The following is a 20,529-nucleotide window of genomic DNA, read 5'->3' as shown; positions in this document are numbered from 1 at the left end:
AGCGGTTCAGCGCCTGCCTCTGGCCCAGGGCGCGATCCTGGAGACCCGGGATCGAATCCCACATCGGGCTCCCGGTGCATGGAGCCTGCTTCTCCCTCTGCCTATGTCTCTCCCTCTCTCTCTCTCTCCCTCTCTCTCTCTCTCTCTCTCTGTGACTATCATAAAAAAAAAAAAAGAATACCCCAACATAGCCAGTCTGTGAAGAATGGAAGAAATGTTTGTTTTTTGTTTGATTGGTGCCTTAACTCCTGGCATCAAGGAAATATCTTTCAAAGGACTAACTGAATACAGGTAAGAAACAGAGACTTCAGTGACCGTATACAAGGAATACAGTCTCTACAAAAAATAGTTTGGAAAAAAAAAATCACAGACAAATGGACAGCTGTGGCCTTCAACAATCAAGAACAGCAAACTCTGGAAAAGAAAGAAAGTCTGATTTCCAGAGTTACCATATTATAATATTCAAATGTACACTTTTCAATAAAAAAATCACGGGACACCTGGGTGGCTCAGTGGTTTAGCACCTGCCTTTGGCCCAGGTCGTGGGGTCGTGGAGTTCCGGAATCGAGTCCCACATCGGGCTCCCTGCAGAGAGCCTGCTTCTCCCTCTGTCTCTGCCTCTGCCTCTCTCTCTGTCTCTCTGTGTCTCTCATGAATAAATAAATTTTAAAAAATCACAAAATTATGCAAAGATACAAGAAAGTATGGCCTATTTAAGAGATAAAAATAAAATGACAGAAAATATATACAAAGAAGACCAGACATTGGAGTTACTGGACAAAGACTTTAAATTGACATCTTAAATATGCTCAAATAGCTAAAGGAAACCGAAAAAATAGTGTATGAACGCAATAAAAATATCAATACAGAAATAGAAATTGTAAGACGGCACCAAATAGAAATTCTGGAGCTGAAAATACAGTAACTGAAATAAAAAGTTCACTAGAGGGGTTCAACAGTGGATTGAGCAGAGAGAAGAAACAAATCAGTGAACTTGATAGGACAATTGAAACTATCCATACTGAGGAGCAGAAATTAAAAAAAGGAAAGTGAACAGATCCTAAGATATTTGGGGGTATCATCAAACCAACCAACCAACATATGTATTTTGGGAGTCCCAGAAGGAGGAGACAGAGAAAGTGGCCAAAGGGATTACTTAAAGAAATAGTGACCAAAAACTTCCCAATTTGATGACTCTATATGTCCAGGAAGCTCAGCAAACTCCACGTATGATAATTTCAAAGACATTCATACTGAGACATATTATAATTGGATTATCAAAAGACAAAGACAGAATCTTAAAAGCACTAAGAGAAAAAAAAAACTCATTACGTTCAAGGGATGAGACTAACAGCCAAATTCTTAGGCAGGAGGCAATGTTTAAAATGTTGGTGAGAGGGCCCTAGATGGCTCAGGTGGTTAAGTGGCTGGCTTTTGATTTTGGCTCAAGTCATGATTTCTGAGTCCTTGGATCAAGCCCTAAGACTCCATGGGGGGTCTGCTTGAAGATTCATTCTCTCTCCCCCTCTCCCTCCCCCTTGCCCTGCTCATGTGCATGCAAGCTCTCTCACTCTCTCTCAAATAAGCAAATGGATCTTTAAAAACAAATGTTGGGGAAAGTCAAGAATTCTACATCTGGCAAAACTATCTTTCAAGAATGAAGGAGAAATTAAGATATTACCAGATAAGCAAAAGCTGAGATAGTTTGTTAAGGATAGACCTGTAGTATAAGAAGTGTTAAAGGGAGTTCTCAGGTCCAAATTTAGGCCATATGGAGAAATAAAAAGTCTTAGATGAATGTAATTACACAGGTAAATAAAAAATCAATATTATTGCATTTTTAAATTTGTAACTCTACTTTTAATTTCCTATTGATTTAAAAGACAAATGCTAAGAAAAAAAATCTATGTCGTTGGCACATGAAGTGAAAAACTATCAGTTTTGTAAAAAAAAAAAGTGTGTGTATATACATGTGTGTATGCAAACAGATCACACATACACACACGTGCCTGTATGTTATAGAGCATCTATGGGCATAGAACATCGCTGAAGGGATATACAAGAACACTAATCAGTTGTTTCTCTTATAATTCTCCAGCTAGATGAACATACTCCAGGCAGCTAACTCTTATTTCTTGTCTCAAATCTGCTACTTTTTTCATTTCTCCATTTCCAAAAACGTAATACCACTTATCTAGTTGATGACAGAATAGTGGAAAACAGGTTTGTTTCTTCCCTTTTCCTCACCCAGCCCCCATTAAATTGATCATTAAATCCTGTTAATTTTATCTTTAAAACATATCTCAACTTTGCTACTTCTATTCGGAAGATGTTGACTGTCCCCAAATGTTTGTTGTTCTTTTCATCCTTGATCATAGAACTCTTGAGTTTTCACAGGATATGTAGTCTCTAGAGTGACAATTTTATTTCTCAACACACTCCTTGCAAGTAGATGGGGCCATGTGAGTAAGTTATAGCCAATGAGTTTTCACTAAAAGTATCGAGTATCATTTCTAAAAATGCTTTTAAAAGGGACTGGACATGCCTTTTCTCCTTCTTTTCTCATTCATGTTGGCTGGAATAAAAACAGAATGGCTGGAGTTAGAGCAGCTATCTTGGACTAGGAGGTGGTAGTCACATATTGAGAAGAGGGTATCTAGTCCTTGGTGATTGTGGAGCCACTAATCTAATTCTAGGTGGACTATGTGCAGACTTCAGTTATTTTTTTTTTTTTTAAAGTCTTCTATTGGGCAGCCTGGGTGGCTCAGCAGTTTAGTGCTGCCTTCAGCCCAGGGTGTTATCCTGGAGTCCTGGGATCGAGTCCCATGTCAAGCTCCCTGCATGGAGCCTGTTTTTCCCTCTGCCTGTGTCTGTGCCTCTCTCTGTGTGTGTCTCATGAATAAATAAATAAAGTCTTTAAAAAAAATAAAAAGTCTTTTATTGAAATTCAATTTAGTTACCATATAATGTATTATTAGTTTCAGGGGTAGAATTTAGTGATTCATCAGTTGCATATAACACTCAGTGCCCTCCTTGATGCCCATTACCCAATTACACAGACTTCTGTTATATGAGAGGGACACAAACATCTGTCTTTCCAAGTCACTGTAGTTTGGAGTTTTCTGTCACAGCTATTCCTAATTACAAATGATAAAATATCTCTCCATTTTGACCATCAACCCCTTGGTCCAAGCCCAACACATCCACCTGAACTATTGCATTAGCATCTTGACTGTTCCAGCCACATCCAATCTTGACCTCTCTCTCCATTCAATTCTACACATTCCAACCAGAATAGTTTTGTGACTACACATGAAGGAGCAAATCACTCCCTTGTTTGTAAACCTTTAATGAATATTCATTAGTTGTAGAGTAAGTTGGAAATTCTCAACATAGCCTGTGCAATCTTTCATTATCTGGCCTCTGAAACTTCAGCTTATCTCTTGGTACTTTTCCCCAAATTCTCTGGCCTTCAATCATATCAAAGCCTTAAATATCCTATGCCCTCTATTGTTATATTTATCTTAAGTCTTCTTTTCCCAATCCTTATTGCCTAACTAACTTCTAATCTTTCAGGTCTCTGAGAAAATGTAATTTCTTCAGGAATTGCAGTCAGGGGCCATTACTATACTTCCTCATGGCATTATAGACTTTAAAAAATAGTCTTTACTCCCACTTACATAATTATTTGTGCAATTATTCATTTAATATTTCGAATAGTGCATAGGCCTAATGTACCTATAGATATATTCCATGGCCCACATAGACTTTTGGTTTTTGGTTTTCTTAAAATTAAATGAAGAACTTTAGTTAGTACATCTTGTTTTCAGTTTGTCACAGGTCCTACCCAGTCATTCCATTTCACAAACTTATGTTTCTTTCCATCATCCTCTAGGCCTTAGTATCTTTGGCCTGTCTCCATTAAACTGGAAGCTCCATTAGGGTAAAGATGGTGCTTCCACATCACTCTTTGCCCTCTACCTTTATATCCTTGGGGCATATCAGAAGCTGTGGAAATCTTGTCAAATGAATGAAGGCAGTGAATGAACTGCCCTTGTCATAATTATTAACAGTCTTTTCCTTCCTTTGGCTTTATTTTCAATATAAGATACTATATGGAGATAAGTATGGGGAAGTAACCACTTGTTGACTTTCAAAACAATTTTGAACAAATTTAGCAAAAGATTCTGAACTTTAAAGTCAACCTTCACCTCCTTTTTTTTTTGACTAATCAACTAAATAGAAAGTGAAATCATATGTTTATAATTTTGCAAGTTTCAATAAGGTTACATCTAGTCATTCCATTCCTTGGGATGGGAACTCTATCTTCGTAATTTTTATTAAATCTAAAATTATTCCCAAATGCAAAGTTTATAAAATGGGGGAGGGAGAGGAGAGTCCCCTTCTCTTGGATTTCCAAGCTTACCTATGGATATTTTCAGCTCTAATTTGAACCAATTAACTCTTCCTTCCTAATTATATTTTCTTCACACTCTTAACATCTTAAATAAAGCTTATTGAAAAGTACCACTCTTGGAGAATGTGTTCATATCGTGTCATTGTGTATAGTTCTGCAATTTGTGCACTGTACCTGGGTACCCAGATGGGAAGCCTGTAAGGGCTGAAACCAAGCCTATGTTTCCTACTAAGCTGCTGTGTACCCTGGCTTGTGGCTCCCCCAGCCCAGAGGAAGAAGGTACATTTATGCCAGCAGCAGACCTGTGCTCTTAGGGAGCAATCACTTCTCTTTGCTACCCCTAGTCCTGATCTTGCCACAGAGGAGAAGCTGTAAGAGAAAAGGAAGCTAAGACCCAGGGAGACGCCAACACTACTGATGGAGAGAGAGGGATTCTAGGTGGCAAACAGTCCTATGTCTTTTCTTGTCTTTTTTTTTTTTTAAGATTTGTAAAATTTCTTTATTTGAGAGACAGCAAGCATGTGAGCTGGAGAAGAGGGGGAAGAGCAGAGGGAGAGGGACAATCAGACTCTGCACTGAACACATAGCTCCAAGGGGAGGAGCTTGATCTCATGACCCTGAGATCATGACTTGAGTTCTTTTTTTTAAAAAAGCTGATTTGGGATCCCTGGGTGGCGTAGCGGTTTGGTGCCTGCCTTTGGCCCAGGGCGCGATCCTGGAGACCCGGGATCGAATCCCATGTCGGGCTCCTGGTGCATGGAGCCTGCTTCTCCCTCTGCCTGTGTCTCTGCCTCTCTCTCTCACTGTGTGCCTATCATAAATAAATAAAAAATTAAAAAAAATAAAATAAAAAAGCTGATTTTTTTAAAAAAAGATTTTATTTATTTATTCATGAGTGATGCAGTGAGACAGAGAGGCAGAGACACAGTCAGAGGGAGAAGCAGGCCCCATGCAGAGAGCCTGATGTGGGACTTGATCCCCGGTCCCCAGGATCAAGCCCTGGGCTAAAGGCAGCACTAAACCACTGAGCCACCAGGGCTGCCCATGACTTGAGTTCTTGAAGAGTCTGATGTTTAACCGACTGAACCACCCAGGTGCTACTGTCTTTTACTGTCTTAATCAGAAGGCCATATTCCTGGTTTCCCTAAGGTTTGGTGATTCAGTCCTTTTTTTTTTTTTTCTTCAATTAAATTGACCCCTTTTTGCTTTAGCTTGATCAGTTAACTTTTTATTTCTTACAGAATATCTTAGATTTCTTCTGGTTCTGACAAAGGATCAGCTGGGACAGATTATAGTAAATGTTCCACAACTGGCTCTGATTTCCATGGTATAAATATTGTGACCATAGCTAATTTCAAGCTACCAATGTGATGTCATAGAATCATACAACTGACTCTTGTAAGTGTTTAGGAGCTGGCTTTAGCAGATTACTGGAAAGCATCCATTAGGCCAAACTTCATCCACTGATGGGGTATGTAAATGGTGTTGGTCATCAAATGGTAAGCCCACAGGCTAAATATGACTTCAGATGTGCTCTGTTTAGCTTACAAGTGTTTAGATTTTGGGAGGTTAGTTGCCAGAATTTAAATATTATGATATTTTGCCTAAAAACACATATTCTACTTTTTCATGAGAAATAGGAATATATTGCAATATTGGATCAGGTGCTCAGAAAAATTCAGTGATGTGTCCAATGTGACATGAGATTATCCAAGGTTACACCAAGCATAAGTACCTGAATCAGAACAAGAACTCAGGTCTTGGGACTCCCAAACCAAAGCTTGTGCCACTTTTTCAGGTTGCCCTCTTATTGCCTCATCCATGATCATCTTTACAACCATAGCTTGCTTGGCATTTTCTTTGGAACTGGTGTTTTCTCTTTACAAAGTATATGTGACCCAGGGTTGTTAAAATCCTATCTATGGGCTCATAACTAGGTGAGTCATGGCAAAGATTCTATGCATTGACCTAACTCTTTTCCATGTTTGCTTTTACTTTTTAGAATACTGATTGCTGTTTTTGTAAACACAATGGGGATCCACTTTGAAGAAGGAGGAGGAGGAGGAGAAGGAGGAGAAGAATATAGCAAAGGGAAGGGAAAAGCGAAAAACTACTCCTGGGGCACCTGGGTGGCTCAGTCATTTGAGCATCAGACTCTTGGTTTTAGCTCAGGTCATGATTGAGATTGAGCTCCGAACTCAGTGCAGAGTCTGCTTGAGATTCTTTCCTACTCCCTCTCCTCCCCCACTCCCTTACACTCTGTCTCTAAAAAAGAAAAAAAGGAAAGAAAGAAAAGAAAAAGAAAAACTACCCCTAAACACCTAAACACCATTTAATCCTTGTCATAAGAGAACATTGCTTCCAATACCCTATGTACATACAGAAAAAAAAGATTGCTAGATTGCTAGTCAGAAATGGGATCATTCTTGATGTGCTAGTTTAATCCTATTTAAATTTGACAAAAGAAAAAGGAACTAAAGTGAAGCTGTTAACAAAAGTGAAACTGAGGGAATTGAACTTTAAATGTTTGTTTATTACAAGGAACATTAGTTCTGAGGTACCTGGGTGGCTTAGTACCAAGGACCTGGGATTAAGCCCTGCATTGGGCATCTTGCTCAGTGAGGAGAGTCTGCTTCTCCCTCTGCCTCCTCCCATCCCCCCATCATGTTCCTTCTCACACTCTCCTTCTCTCTAAAATAATAAAGTCTTTTTAAAAAGCCAAAAAACAAGGAACATTAGTTCTTTTAAGATACTCCTAAGATTTAGAAAAGAAATTGTAGTAAGCATTGAAAGCTTTGAGTCATCAAGGGTTTGTTTTTTTTTTTTCACTTTCACATTACACTTCTAGAGAGTGTCTTTCATGCTCTCCTAGGAGAGCTAGGAGCATCAGTACACTAAACAGTCCTGTCTCCTCTTTTCTGTGCTGAGTCTAGTTGGTTCATTTCATTTTTATGTGGTTATGGTTTTTAATATTTACATTCTGTTTCATAACCATAATTTCCACAGTTGGTTAATCTTTGTTCTATATTTAAGTGAATTCAGTGTTCTGCACCAGTTTTTTTTTTTTTAAATCATCTCCTCTTCATTCTTGAGTTCTTTGCTTTAATTCCTCTCTGATTTGTGTGAATTTCATCATCAAGTAGTCCCCTGTCCCCAAGAAGAGCTTATAGTAGCTATATTCCTGGAGTATGTGTTGACTTGAGAATATATTTGATGACCTTGAAAAAATAGCCTAGCTGGATATAAAATCTTGAGTTACACTTTTTCCCCCCTCAGAACGTGGTAGATATTGCTCTTTTGTCTTTTGACCAAAGGTACTGAATGTGGTCTTTTACCATGGCTTCTCCATTTATCTCCTTTTGGTTGAGTCATCAGTGGATGTTTTTTCTAAGGAGGGTTCATGTGTGTTATTTTTCCTGAGTTTGTTTATTTTCATATTTGAGATGTTTGCTTGTTACATTAGTTATAGATGAATGACAACTTGTCTTTATGGATGTTCCAGTACCTCTGGCATGGAATAAGACCATGGAGAGATTGGGCAGTCCTGATGGCTCAGTGGTTTAGCACCGCCTTCAGCCCAGGGCATGATCCTGGATTCCCCGGGATCGAGTCATGCGTCGGGCTCCTTGTAGGGAGCCTGCTTCTCCCTCTGCCTATGTCTCCGCATCTGTCTCTTTGTGTCTCTCATGAATAAATAAATAAATAATCTTTAAAAAAAAAAGAGAGAGAGAGAGAGAGACCAGGGAGAGTTTGAAGCCTGCTGGGCTTGCAAAAAAACAAAAAAAACAAACAAACAAAACTAAACAAAAACCTTTGTAAATGACTTACTTTATTGCTTGTTTTCCTAAAGAATTGTTTATCCTTAGAGTCCAGTTACAACTGGAATGTATCTCAATTATTTGTGCTATGACATTTTTTTGTTTACAAAGTGTGTGCTCCTTTAATATGTAGCTTTAGTTCTTTTCTAATGTCAGGGAAATTGTCTTTTAGAACTTTAAACAATTTTCTATATGATTTGTTAGGTTTGCTGCTTCAGGGATGTCTGTTGTCATTATGTCAGAGTGTTTGTGTCTGTTTTCCATTCCTATTATCCTCTCTCTACTTATTTTAATGTCTTTGAATTTTTCCTTGCATTTGTTAAAAAGCAAAATTAAAACCTATTTATTGCATTAATGATTCAATTTTCAGCAAATATGTATTATTTCTCCTTTAGTTTATATTTTCTTAATAGTTCTTCAGTAGTATTGCCTTGGCCCTCGATTTGTTTCCTTAACTTCTGTCTCCCTTTTCATCTCTTTCTGCTGTTTTAGTGTCTTATCATTTTCTTCATTTTTTTGTTGCAGCATATTTGCATAGCTGCCATGCTACTTTTGAAAATCCTCTCATGCTTAATATGTGGAGCTATTTCCAGACCTTCCACTTGCTCACATATAGCTTGGTTAATTCTTCCTTCTTTACCTATTTTCTTTTCTTCAAGTATCAATCTGAGGGGTACTTTTAACTAGCTTGAAGGTGTGAGGAGAAGGGGAGGGACTGCTCAGCTGAGCTGTGCCCAGGGAAGATCCATCCCTGGGAGAAAATTCTAGATTTAGAGTCAGATAGTCTCATCAGCAGTACCAAGCATGTGTAACCATACCAGCAAAGTCCATAAGACATCACAGGAGTTCCCTACCATAATGAAATAACTGTGTGGTAAGTAACACTTTATTGAGCATTTACTCTGTACCAGACATTGGAAGAAATAATTTGCTACCTTTATTATGTATTTAAGATGCCAGTCCTGTGCTAAGTGCATTATATATATTATTTTATTTATTCAATACAATATGGAAATACCTTTACCAGCCACCATTTTTTGAATGAGGGAGCTCAGGCTTAGAGAAGCTACATAATCTGCTACAAGTCATACAGCTAATAATGACAGAGCTGAGCTTTGGAACCATGTCTAAGCCATAAATGTTTAGTATGGAAAGATTTTTTTTTTTTTTTAAGATTTTATTTACTTATTCGTGAGAGACACACACACAGAGAGAGGCAGAGACACAGGCACAGGGAGAAGCAGGCTCCATGCAGGGAGCCCGACGTTCGACTAGATCCCGGGTCTCCAGGGTCACACTCTGGGCTGAAGGTAGCGCTAAACCGCTGAGCCACCTGGACTGCCCGGAAAGATTCTTTTATCAGGAAATTTGATGTATTGTCGGGAAATACTTGTAGAACCTTGCTCCACTGTGGTTTGCATGTAATCTATTAAAAGCTGAGCAATGTTTCTTTTCCAAAAGTAATTCTAATTTATTGATGAACTATGATATAGACTTGCTTCAAAATGATCTGGGCAGGGGAGGGGACACTGGGTGAGGGAATGGATGGAACAAGATTAACCATAGGTTAATGAGTGAAGCTGGGTGACTTGACGCGTGGAGGCTCATTGTACAGACGTAAATAATAATTGTTCAATTAATGACTTTTCATAGTGGGGCTCTTGAAGTTTATACCACATTTTATTTTAGTTTTTAAATTTTTTAAAATTTTTATTTATTTATGATAGTCACACACACACACACACAGAGAGAGAGAGGCAGAGACATAGGCAGAGGGAGAAGCAGGCTCCATGCACCGGGAGCCCGATGTGGGATTCGATCCCGGGCCTCCAGGACCACGCCCTAGGCCAAAGGCAGGCGCTAAACCACCGTGCCACCCAGGAATCCCTATACCACATTTTAAGCAGCGACTTCTTTGCTTTTGGTGTAATGACTATTTGTCATTATACCAGAACTCTGAGAGAATAAATTTTTATTGTTCCATCCATGTAATATGTGGTACTTTGTTATGGCAGCCTTAGCAAACTAATACACTTACTTAAGTTTGTTTTCCTTGTTCATTTAGAGGAAACATTTTTAGGAATGGATTAAACTCACTGAGTGAAGGATAGCTGTACTTTTCTCTTTGGATATGTTTGAAATTTTCTATAATAAAAACTTCAAAAATGTTAAAAAATACTTCTGGTGAGCAGGCTTTCATATAGAATATTATTGATCTCCAATGACCTACTTTGACATTATGTAAATAGGAATCATTCAGAGAGGTGGTATTTAAAATAAGTCATAGCTGGCCAGTGGGGAAGTTCTGCCCCTTTTCTGAGCAGGAGCCTGATACTAATGGTGTTGAATGCCTGTAAATAATAATCTGAGATTTGGATTTTGACCATCTGTTCTACATGGGTCAAGATTATTTCAAGATTAAATTTGGTTGCTTATGTACCTTATGACCCATCTATACAGATCCATTTCCTATTCAGGGGCTTTGGTTTTCATATAAACCAATGTGGCAAAGTGGTTCAGAGCAGTCTTCTATAGTCAACAGACCTGAATTGGAATGCTGGCTCCACTAATTACTATCTGGGTGCTTAATCTTAGATACATTGTCTTCTCTAAATACTTTCTTCATCTGTAACATGGGGGTAATGACATCTGTCTTTGAGATTGTTGGAAGGAGTAAATGAGATCATATATATAATGTACTTGGCACAATGCCTGGCCATTGTTATTACATTGTCTTAAAAAGATGTGGCAATTCAGAGTGACTAAATCTTTGGCTTATGTCCACTTGACATGACCTGGGCTGAACTATCATTTGTGTCATTTTCGGTGTGGTACCACTTCTCTTAAGGTGACTAAAGTCAGCAGGCATCCTTCCCTTTATTTCACAATTTTAAGCCTCATGTGAACTGCAGGAAATAAACAGATTTCAACATGCTTAGGGAAATAGGAAGGTTCAAGTAGGAAGAAGGTCCACCTGTCATAGAAACCCAACAGAGGTAAAGTCATCTAGTCAATAAATATTTATTGCATGCCAGTATATGGCAAGCTCTATTCTATATGATGGGGATATAGCAATAGACAAAAATACCAAAATCCAAGCTTGGGAATGAAAGTTACATTCATGTGGGGCATCTGGTAGGTGTTGTTTATGGAGTATGCATAATGAGAAGGAAATATATGGTAAGTTTCCTGCTGTTGAACCAGTGATCAAATTGCACACAAGAATATAAAATTATATATGTTAGATGTATATGTACTTTGCCTATAAGAGGGGTCCAATAAATGAGGCATGAGTAAACGATTGTGAAAAACTGAAAGAATAGTGAAACTCAAGAGAGAGTGTGGTTTGTAGGTGTAAAGGTTCAGATTGCACTGGTTCATGGGTATATACTTTATTTATTTATTTATTTATTTAGATTAAAAACATTTTTAAAAAAAGATTTTATTTATTTATTCATGAGAAACAGAGAGACAGAGAGGCAGAGACAGGCAGAGGGAGAAGCAGGCTCCATGCAAGGAGCCCAACGTGGGACTCGACGCTGGATCTCCAGGATCATGCCCTGGGCCAAAGGTGGTGCTAAACTGCTGAGCTACCCAGGCTGCCCCAGATTAAAAAAAATTTTTTAAGTTGATTTCTACACCCAACATGGGGCTTGAGCTCAACCTTGAGAACAAGAGTTTCATGCTTCACTGTCTGAGCCAGCCAGGTGCCCTAGTTCATGGATATATGTTTTATAACAACCTTTAATCCAGTGATCTATATTATGCTTTAATAAAACTTTTTAAAAAGTAATTGAAGGAGGAAAGGAAAAAAACCCTAACCCTACAAGATAGAAGTCATTATCCTCATCCTTCATAGAAGGAAACTGAGGCTCTCAGTTAAATATAATTTGCTCTAGATCTCACAGCTAATAAGTGCCAGCGATAGATTTGAATGCAATTCTAAAGTCCATTCTGTTTTGATTGTTTTGGGTGTAAGCTTCCTTGGAAGCATGGTGTTAACATTTGAAAAGAAGAACTTGTTCATTCAAACTCATCTTTAATTAATAAATTTGATATTTGTCACCCCGTCTGTTCTCAGAAAGGAAGGAAAGTGAACTAAATCAGTCTGAGATACCCTGTCACATTCCATTCTGCATCCTCTTTCCACTTCTTCCTTCTCTTCCCTTCTATTATTTAGAAGGTGATTTCCGGGTACATAATTGAAGAAATGGAAAACTCTAGCGTTGGGTTATTAGTAAGAGTATCTCCCCTTGTCCACAGTTTTGCTTTCCATAGTCTCAGTTACCCATGGTCAGCTGTGGTCCAGAAGATGATGATTCTCCTTCTGATGTGTTATCAGGTCAGTAGTAGCCTGATGTCACGTCACAGTACTTGTGTCACTCACCTCACTCAACTCATCATGTAGGCATTTTATCATCTCACATCATTACAAGAAGTGTGAGTACAGTACAATAAAATATTTTGAGAGAGAGACATTTGCATACAGTTCATGATAGTATATTGTTATAATTGTTTTATATTAGTTATTGTTGGTAATCTCTTACTGTGCTTAATTTATAAGTTAAACTTTATCTTTGGCAAGTATGTATAGGAAAGAACATAATATATAGGTTTCAGTACTATCCGTGGTTTTAAGCATCTACTTGGGGTCTTGGAATGTATTTTTCCTGGATAAGGTGGAAACTACTGTATTTCAGTATCTCTGGTGAAAATTGGTTGTTTTTGACTGCCCAGTGTCCATTTTCTAATCTTCTGGTAATAGCATCTGTAGCAGTCAGAATTGTATTTGGCTACAAGTAACAGAAAACACAATTAACAACGGCTTTAACAAATAAGGGTTTCTTGTATCGCATGATAAGTCTGGAGGTTGAGAGTCAGGGCTAAAGCAAAGGCTCATTGGAGCTATCAGGTACCCAGAAAATTTCTATTTTTCTGGTCTACCAGCTTTGGGAGGTGTTCATATGCAGCCTCATGCTTTTTGCTTCATAGTGACAAGATGGCTGCTGCCTTCCTGTCATCACATTCATATTCCAAGTAGAAAGGAGGCAGAGGGTAAAAGAGCAAAAGAACCATGCCAGATCTTTTTTCTAGCAAAGCATATCTTTCTAAAAGGCTCTACTTAGCAAACTAATGCTTATTTCTTATTAGCTGGGGCTGTATCACATGACCACTTCTAGACCAATATTATAGGGCTGAAGGAATAAAATTTCTTTTTTTTTTCAATTGAAAGAGGTTTAATAAAAAGATGAATGTACATAATTTATAAATGGCATTTCAGAAGTCAGGATCATTGCCCAAAAAAATCAATTGAAAGCAGAATACTGAAGCCTAATATATTTGCATGACATTTAACAATTGTTTTGCATACAAAAAAGAAACATGAAGAAAAGGGAATACTTTAGATTGGAACTTAAGACACAAATCAAGTACTACCAAGAGATACTACATATAACTTCATTTTTCTTTTGAATTAAGAGGCTTTATACAAAGCTGATTTCATGAACAAAACAAATCACACATTGATAATTACCATAACGTTTTATGGATCCAAAAGCATAATATCTACTATGAAATATGAGTCACTGTATATCTTTAGTTTGAAGAATCATCATGATGCAGATGCAACAATTTAGATTTACTTCCCACCTCTACAATTAAATACTAAAACCTTTTGGGAGATCATGATACTTCTATTATCAATTTGAAATTGTTTCATTTTTCAAATATCTTTCTTAGAAATAAAAGGCACAATCACAATGTATGCTAAGCACCATTCCCTTTTTTTTTTTCTTTCTAAGCACCATTCCTAAAAAAGAAATCTTTAATCACATGGTGTTGGTTGGGGCTTAAAAATGCACTTATTTTGGGAATAGTTTTTGCATAAGCACAATTTGATAACGTTAAAAAGGCAGATAGTGATTGCTGCAAACAAATTATTAGCTCCTGTAAAGTACCAAGGTGCATTCTTGATATATTAAGGCATTTGGAGACAAGAGACACCTCTATAGTTTCCTTATCTTAGAGCTTGCTTTTACTCTTGAAAGTATTCTTCAAATGTTTGACAAAGGAAATGTCCCCTGCTCCATGAGGCCAGTTGTCATGATCTGGTATGTCAAATATGTGCGTATACAAGACTGGCCCCCGTCCATGTTCACCAACTGTCCAGTGATGAAGGAAGCTGCAGGGGACAGCAGGAAGCAGACCACCAAGGAGATCTCCTCAGGCACTCCAATTCACTTAGCTGGGATTTTCTCAAAGTACCCTGCAAATACGTTTTCTGCCAAAGGACCATAGTTGTCAACAGCACTTGGGGAATAAATGGTTCCAGGGGCAACACAGGTGATTCTTATTCCACTGTTGGCCCATTCCACAGCTATGGATTTGGTGAGCTTGTAAACCCCTGCTCTGGCAGCTCCACTATGCGTAAATCCTGGATATCCATTTCTAGTAAGGATAATAATATTGACAATAGATCCTCCATGCTCTTTCATCCAGGAGTTGTAAACTGCTTCGCACATGTAGAAGGTGCCTGTCAGGTTGGTTTCAATCACAGCATGCCATACCTTTGCATTAATGTTTTCCATAGAAGCCATGAACTGGCCTCCTCCATTGTTTATCAAAAAGTTGATTTTACCATAAATCTCTAGGGTGGATCTGACCAAATTGTTCACCTCTTCTTTGCAAATGTTGCATTTTATGGGAGTGACCTGAGCCTGGTTGGTCAGGGGTAGGCTGGCCCTCAGTTCATCTGCAGTAGATTTTAATCGATCAAAATTATGAGATGCAATGACCATATTACATCCCAGATGCAGGAGCTCGGTGGCGATGGCCTTCCCGATGCCCGTGGCCCCGCTGGTGACAATGGCCAGCTGGTGCTGCAGCAAGCCGGGAGCCAGGAAGCTCCTGCACTCGCCCCATGGCTTTATGTCGTCGGAGGGCCTGGCTTGCTGCAGCGCGGGGCTCCCCAGGTCCAGGAATAAAATTTCTAATAATTCATCTTGGTGGTGAGGATAAAAGCAAACTCTCCTTCTGATCAAGATCTCTGTTCTACCTGAATCATTAGAATTCTGTGCAGGGAAAGGGGGAAATGTATGTTGAGTGGCAGTGGACAGTATCTGCTATGGAACCTCCACTTTCCTTTGGGGAACCCACTTTCTCTCATGTTCAGCCCATGTGGATCAGATGGAGCATTCCCATTCACGAGCCATGTGTAGGGAGGACAGGCAGGATGCCTCTAATTCCTGGAAGAAGCTCCACTGGAGTTATTGAGGAAGTGAAGCCTTCTTGCTGGGAGCACTAGCTGTAAGGCAACTTAAGTCTTGATCTACCAGGACCCCTGCAGGCATGGTTTTTTTTTTAAGATACAGAGGTCAGATGGAAGGAGGGCTTGATAATATGGGACCCTGGTCAAGTTAAGTTTATATCTAGAATTTCACTAGAATAGACTTTTTAGTTGCTCCAGCCCATGAATTCCTTCTGTGTGCCTAGTTCACATATGCGCACAGGATGTGGATTTTGCCATCAAGAGTCTCAACAAATAGTATACTCAGAGAGTCTCTTCCCTCAGGAGGCCCAGACTCTTCAGATATTGTTAACTTCTCACTAAAGAATTAACCAGGCAACCTGAGGGAGCCCATGACAGTCTATTATATAGCCAGTGTAGCAAATGACCTAGCAAACTGTATACAAGTATAAAAACAATGTGCCATTTCCTCAAGTTGCAATTGATATGTATTAGTTTTTGATAAATTTGTAAATTTCACTGTAATATAATTGTGCATTCTAAATCTAGTCCATAATTTTTAAAAAGATTTATTTATTTATTCATGAGAGAGAGAGAGAGAGAGAGAGAGAGAGAGAGAGAGAGAGGCAGAGACACAGGCAGGGACACAGGCAAAGAGAGAAACAGACTCCCGGGATCATGCCCTGACCGAAGGCAGACACTCAATTGCTGAGCCATCCAGGCATCCCAAATCTAGTCCATAATTGTGAAGCTATCTATTACATAGACTCAGATTGCATAATTTTTTCCTTTTCTTTTCTTTTCTTTTCTTTTCTTTTCTTTTCCTTTCTCTCTTCTTTTTAAGGACTGTATCGCTCATACAACTTGGGTTTCAGCTGTACTCACAAATGATAAATAAAATTACATTGGAATAAATGGAAATTAGGCTACATAAGTAGGGAGTATGACAAAACAGCACTCTCTTTTAAGCATAGAATCAGAAAGTCAACCCAAGGAGAATATTAAAGTGAATAAGAACTCACTTTCTAGCTCTAGCAAATGAAAAGAATAAAAGAGAATGTTATCACCAATAGATAATGTCTTTAATAAGATGGTAACGGGAAAGCAAGAACTTTAAATATTTTTGTTCATTTTTAAACTTCCATTGTTCTGGATACTCTGTGATCAGAAAACTAGAATAACCTGAAATGGAAAAAAAATGAGCAAACAACAAAGACAGTGAAATGCTGGCTTGAAGAGCAGTAGCTCTTAACTGCCAAGGTCATTGTCTACTTTGAGAATATGATGAAAGCTAACTGCCGTCTTCTCAGAAAAATACACATGAAAAAAAAATAAAAAAATAAAAAAATAAAAAAATAAAAAAAATAAAAAATAAATAAATAAATAAAAAGAAAAATACACATGTTTTGCACACAGTTTCTGGGATTTATAGACATCTTAAAAACCAATCATGGAGACTCCATCCTCAACATACAGATCCATGGATTCTAGATTAAAACCCCTCTTTTAAGCATGTTAGTCTTTGTTTTAAAATTCTTTTGGTGGGGATCCCTGGGTGGCTCAGCGGTTTGGCGCCTGCCTTTGGCCCAGGGTGGGATCCTGGAGTCCTGGGATCGAGTCCTGCGTCGGGCCCCCGGCATGGAGCCTGCTTCTCCCTCTGCCTGTGTCTCTGCCTCTCTCTCTATGTCTATCATAAATAAGTAAATAAATCTTTAAAAAATAAAATAAAAAAAATAAAACAAAATTCTTTTGGCAAGAAAGTGAAACTAACCAATTTGTCACATTCTGGTAAATAATAATAGCTATCATTTAAAAAACTCCTACGGTACAATATGGCATTGGGCTTGATAGTCTTAAATATATCATCTCATTGAATTCTTATAAGTCTTATTATAACCCAGGAAAGTTGATACTTTAGTTGGTCCTTGTTTTACAGACAGCAAAATTGGGGTTGACTTGAAGATATTAAATAACTTCATAAAGGTCACATAGCAGGGCAGGGATTAAATCCAGCCAGGTTTGTCTGATTCCAAAATTCACCATCCTCTTCTGCATGTCATTCCAATCTCCTTGTCCCAGCTTCTTGTTTTCAGTTGGGTACCACATTTTCACCTTTTTGGTTCATATTTGAGAAACCTACAGAAACATTTCACCATGTTCCTGTGGGTTTCTTTAAAAACCCCTTCAGTCAGTCTCTGTCCAGAAATCACCCCATCAGAGAACCTTCATCTAAAATAAACTCCAGGGGTGCTTGGGTGGCTCAGTCGGTTAAGCATCTGACTTTGGCTCAGGTCATGACCCAGGGTTCTGGGATCAAGCCCTGTGTTGGGCTTCCTGCTCAGCAGGGAGGCTGCTTCTCCCTCTCCCTCTGTACCTACCCCTGCTCACGCTCTCTCTTGTTCTCTCATGTGCTCCCTATCAAATAAATAAATCAAAGCTTTTAAAAAATAATAAAAATAATACCCCAATACTTTGTCACTCTGTTCCTTTACCTGCTTCATTTTTCTTCCTAGCACCTCTCATATACTGACATGTTATTACATTTTTATTTTATTATTGTCTGCATCTCCCTCCATGAAAGCAAGGACTCTGTTTTAGTTACTCTGCATCCTCAACATCTAGTATACAGCCTAGAATATGGGAGGTACTCTATCAATATATATTAATAAAGGGAAGAGTAAATGAATGACTATTTGGGGAAGCAAGAGAAGTACATATCTGGTCTTTGTTTCTGCTTCACATGGTCAGAACCTTCAACAAGTTCAGAACATTCCAGACCAGTGTTTCTCCAGCTGGGACAAGCTTCTCAGAAGAAATTCTCATGGACTTCTGCTTAAGATCTGCCAAAGTGAGGTGCCTGTTAGCATATCTGTTCCCTCTAACCCACAACCTTGGCAGTGTTCTTCCTTTTTCCTGTATTAAGGACTTTTCCCCATGGACCCTTTAAATGCCATTAGACCCACGACTGACCTCTCCAAACTCTCCTCAGTTTAATTCAATGAGAATATTTGCCTTTCCAACCAAGAACAATGTCACCAAACTCCTGTTTCCTAACCTTTTAGGAAGCCTAAGGATGTGGGACAAAAGTCTCACTATAATTAGCCAGATCAATTCTGCTCTGCTGCTATGCTGTAATATGACTTCTTTGCCTGACCTGAATTTTTTCCTTTTTTAAAAATATTTTATTATTTATTTATTTTAAGAGAGAGAATGAGAGTGCATACATGCATGAGTAGAGGAGGGGCAAAGGAGAATGAGAGGGAGAAGAAGAGAGAGACTGAAGCAGACTCTGTGCTGAGTGCAGAGCCTGATTTGGGGCTTATCTCATGACGCTGAGATCATGATCTGAGCTGAAACCAAGAGCTGGATGCTTACCTGATTGAACCACCAAGGTACCCCTGACCAGAATTTTCTTAATAAAATGAGTATCGTGTACTTTGTTCCCTTTTGGGGTTTGAAAATTGGTTTATTAATTTTTTCCTCATTTTTTTTCTTGGGCACTAAAGTTAAGATTACTGGTCTTTTAATGTCCCTTTAATAACATGGTCACCATGTGGATATTTAAAAATCTTCAGTATAAATTTGAAAGCATTTTGGGAGACCAGGTATGGTGTAAAAATTATGACATTTTATCTATTTATAAAAAGACTTTATTTTGTAGATCAATTTTTGGTTCATAGAAAAATTGAATGGAAGGTACTGAGATCTCAAATAAACCCCTTGCCCCCACACAGGCATAACCTCCCCAATTGCTTATTTCTTTTTAGTGCTGAATACTATTTCATTGCCTGCATGTACCACAGTTTATCCATTCACCTAGTGAAGGAAATCTCAGTGGCCTCCAAGTTTTGGCAGTTATGAATAAAGCTGCTATAAACATTCATATGCAGGTTTTTGTGTGGACATACGTTTTCAACTTATCTGGGTAAATACCAAGGAGCACAATGGCTGGATCATGTGGTAGAAACATGTTTCGTTTTGTAAGAAACTGCCAAACTGTCTTCCAAAATGTCTGTATCATTTTGCATTTCCACCAGCAATGAATGAGAGTTCCTGTTGTTGTTTTTTTCTTAAATATTTATTTATTTTTAAAGTAGGCTCCATGCCCAGCATGCAGCCCAATGCAGGGCTCAAATCAATGACCCTGAGATTGAGATCTGAGCTGAGATCAAGAGCTGGACACTTTGACTGAGCCATCCAGACACCCTAAAGTTGTTTTTTATTTTTATTTTTTTATTTTTAAGTAATCTCTACACCCAACACAGGGCTTGAACTCACAACCTTGAGATCAAGAGTCACATGCTCTACTGTCTGAGCTAGCCAGGTGTCCAAGAGTTCCTTTTGCTCCATGTCCTTGCCAGCATTTGGTAGTACTAGTGTTTTGGATTCTGACCATTCAAAAAGGTATGTAGTGGTGTCTCATTGTTTTAATTTGCAATTCCCTAATGACCTAAGATACTGAGTATCTTTTCATATGCTTATTTGCCATCTGTATATCTTCTCTAATGATGTGTTCAGATCTTTTGCCCTTTTATTAATCAAGTTGTTAATTTTTTGAAAATTTGAGTATAGTTGACACATGATGTTACATTAGTTTCACAGGTAAAACAGTGATTTAACTTTTCAATACATTATGCTATGCTCTTCACAGTGTAAGATTGTTAATTTATTACTGTTGAGTTTTAAAAGTTCTTTGTGTTATTTTGGACAAAATTTTTTTTTTTTTAAGATTTTATTTACTTATTCATGAGAGACACAGAGAATGAGGCAGAGACTAGGCAGATGAATAAGCAGGCTCCCTGTGGCAAGCCCGATCCAGGCTCCCAAGACCCCGGGATCAGGACTTAAGCCAAAGGCAAACGCTCAACCACTGAGCCCCCAGCTGCCCCTGGACAACAGTTCTTTTTTAAAAGATTTTATTTATTTATTCATGAAAGTCACAGAGAGAGATGCAAAGACATAGGCAGAGGGAGAAGCAGGCTCCATGCAGGGAGCCTGATGTGGGACTCCATCCAGGGACTCCAGGATTACGCCCTGGGCCGAAGGCA

At 38.5% G+C, this 20,529-nt stretch overlaps 1 long non-coding RNA gene and 1 pseudogene across 1 annotated transcript in view; one reads left to right on the top strand and one right to left on the bottom strand.

Moving 5' to 3' along the window:
• The window catches only part of LOC121484275, a 78,922-nt gene extending 72,409 nt beyond the window's left edge, over nucleotides 1–6,513 (top strand). Inside the window, exon 4 of the long non-coding RNA XR_005985975.1 lies at nucleotides 6,420–6,513. This is a non-coding gene — a long non-coding RNA (uncharacterized LOC121484275). The remainder of the gene's footprint in view (nucleotides 1–6,419) is intronic.
• Nucleotides 6,514–14,256: 7,743 nt separating this feature from the next.
• Nucleotides 14,257–17,587, bottom strand: LOC121476958 (annotated as a pseudogene).
• Nucleotides 17,588–20,529: the final 2,942 nt, after the last annotated feature.

This window comes from Vulpes lagopus, chromosome 2 (genome assembly GCF_018345385.1).
Source record: "Vulpes lagopus strain Blue_001 chromosome 2, ASM1834538v1, whole genome shotgun sequence".
Lineage (NCBI taxonomy): Eukaryota > Metazoa > Chordata > Mammalia > Carnivora > Canidae > Vulpes > Vulpes lagopus.
Note: the sequence above shows the minus strand (reverse complement) of the source record. Positions and strands in the feature narration are given on the sequence as shown.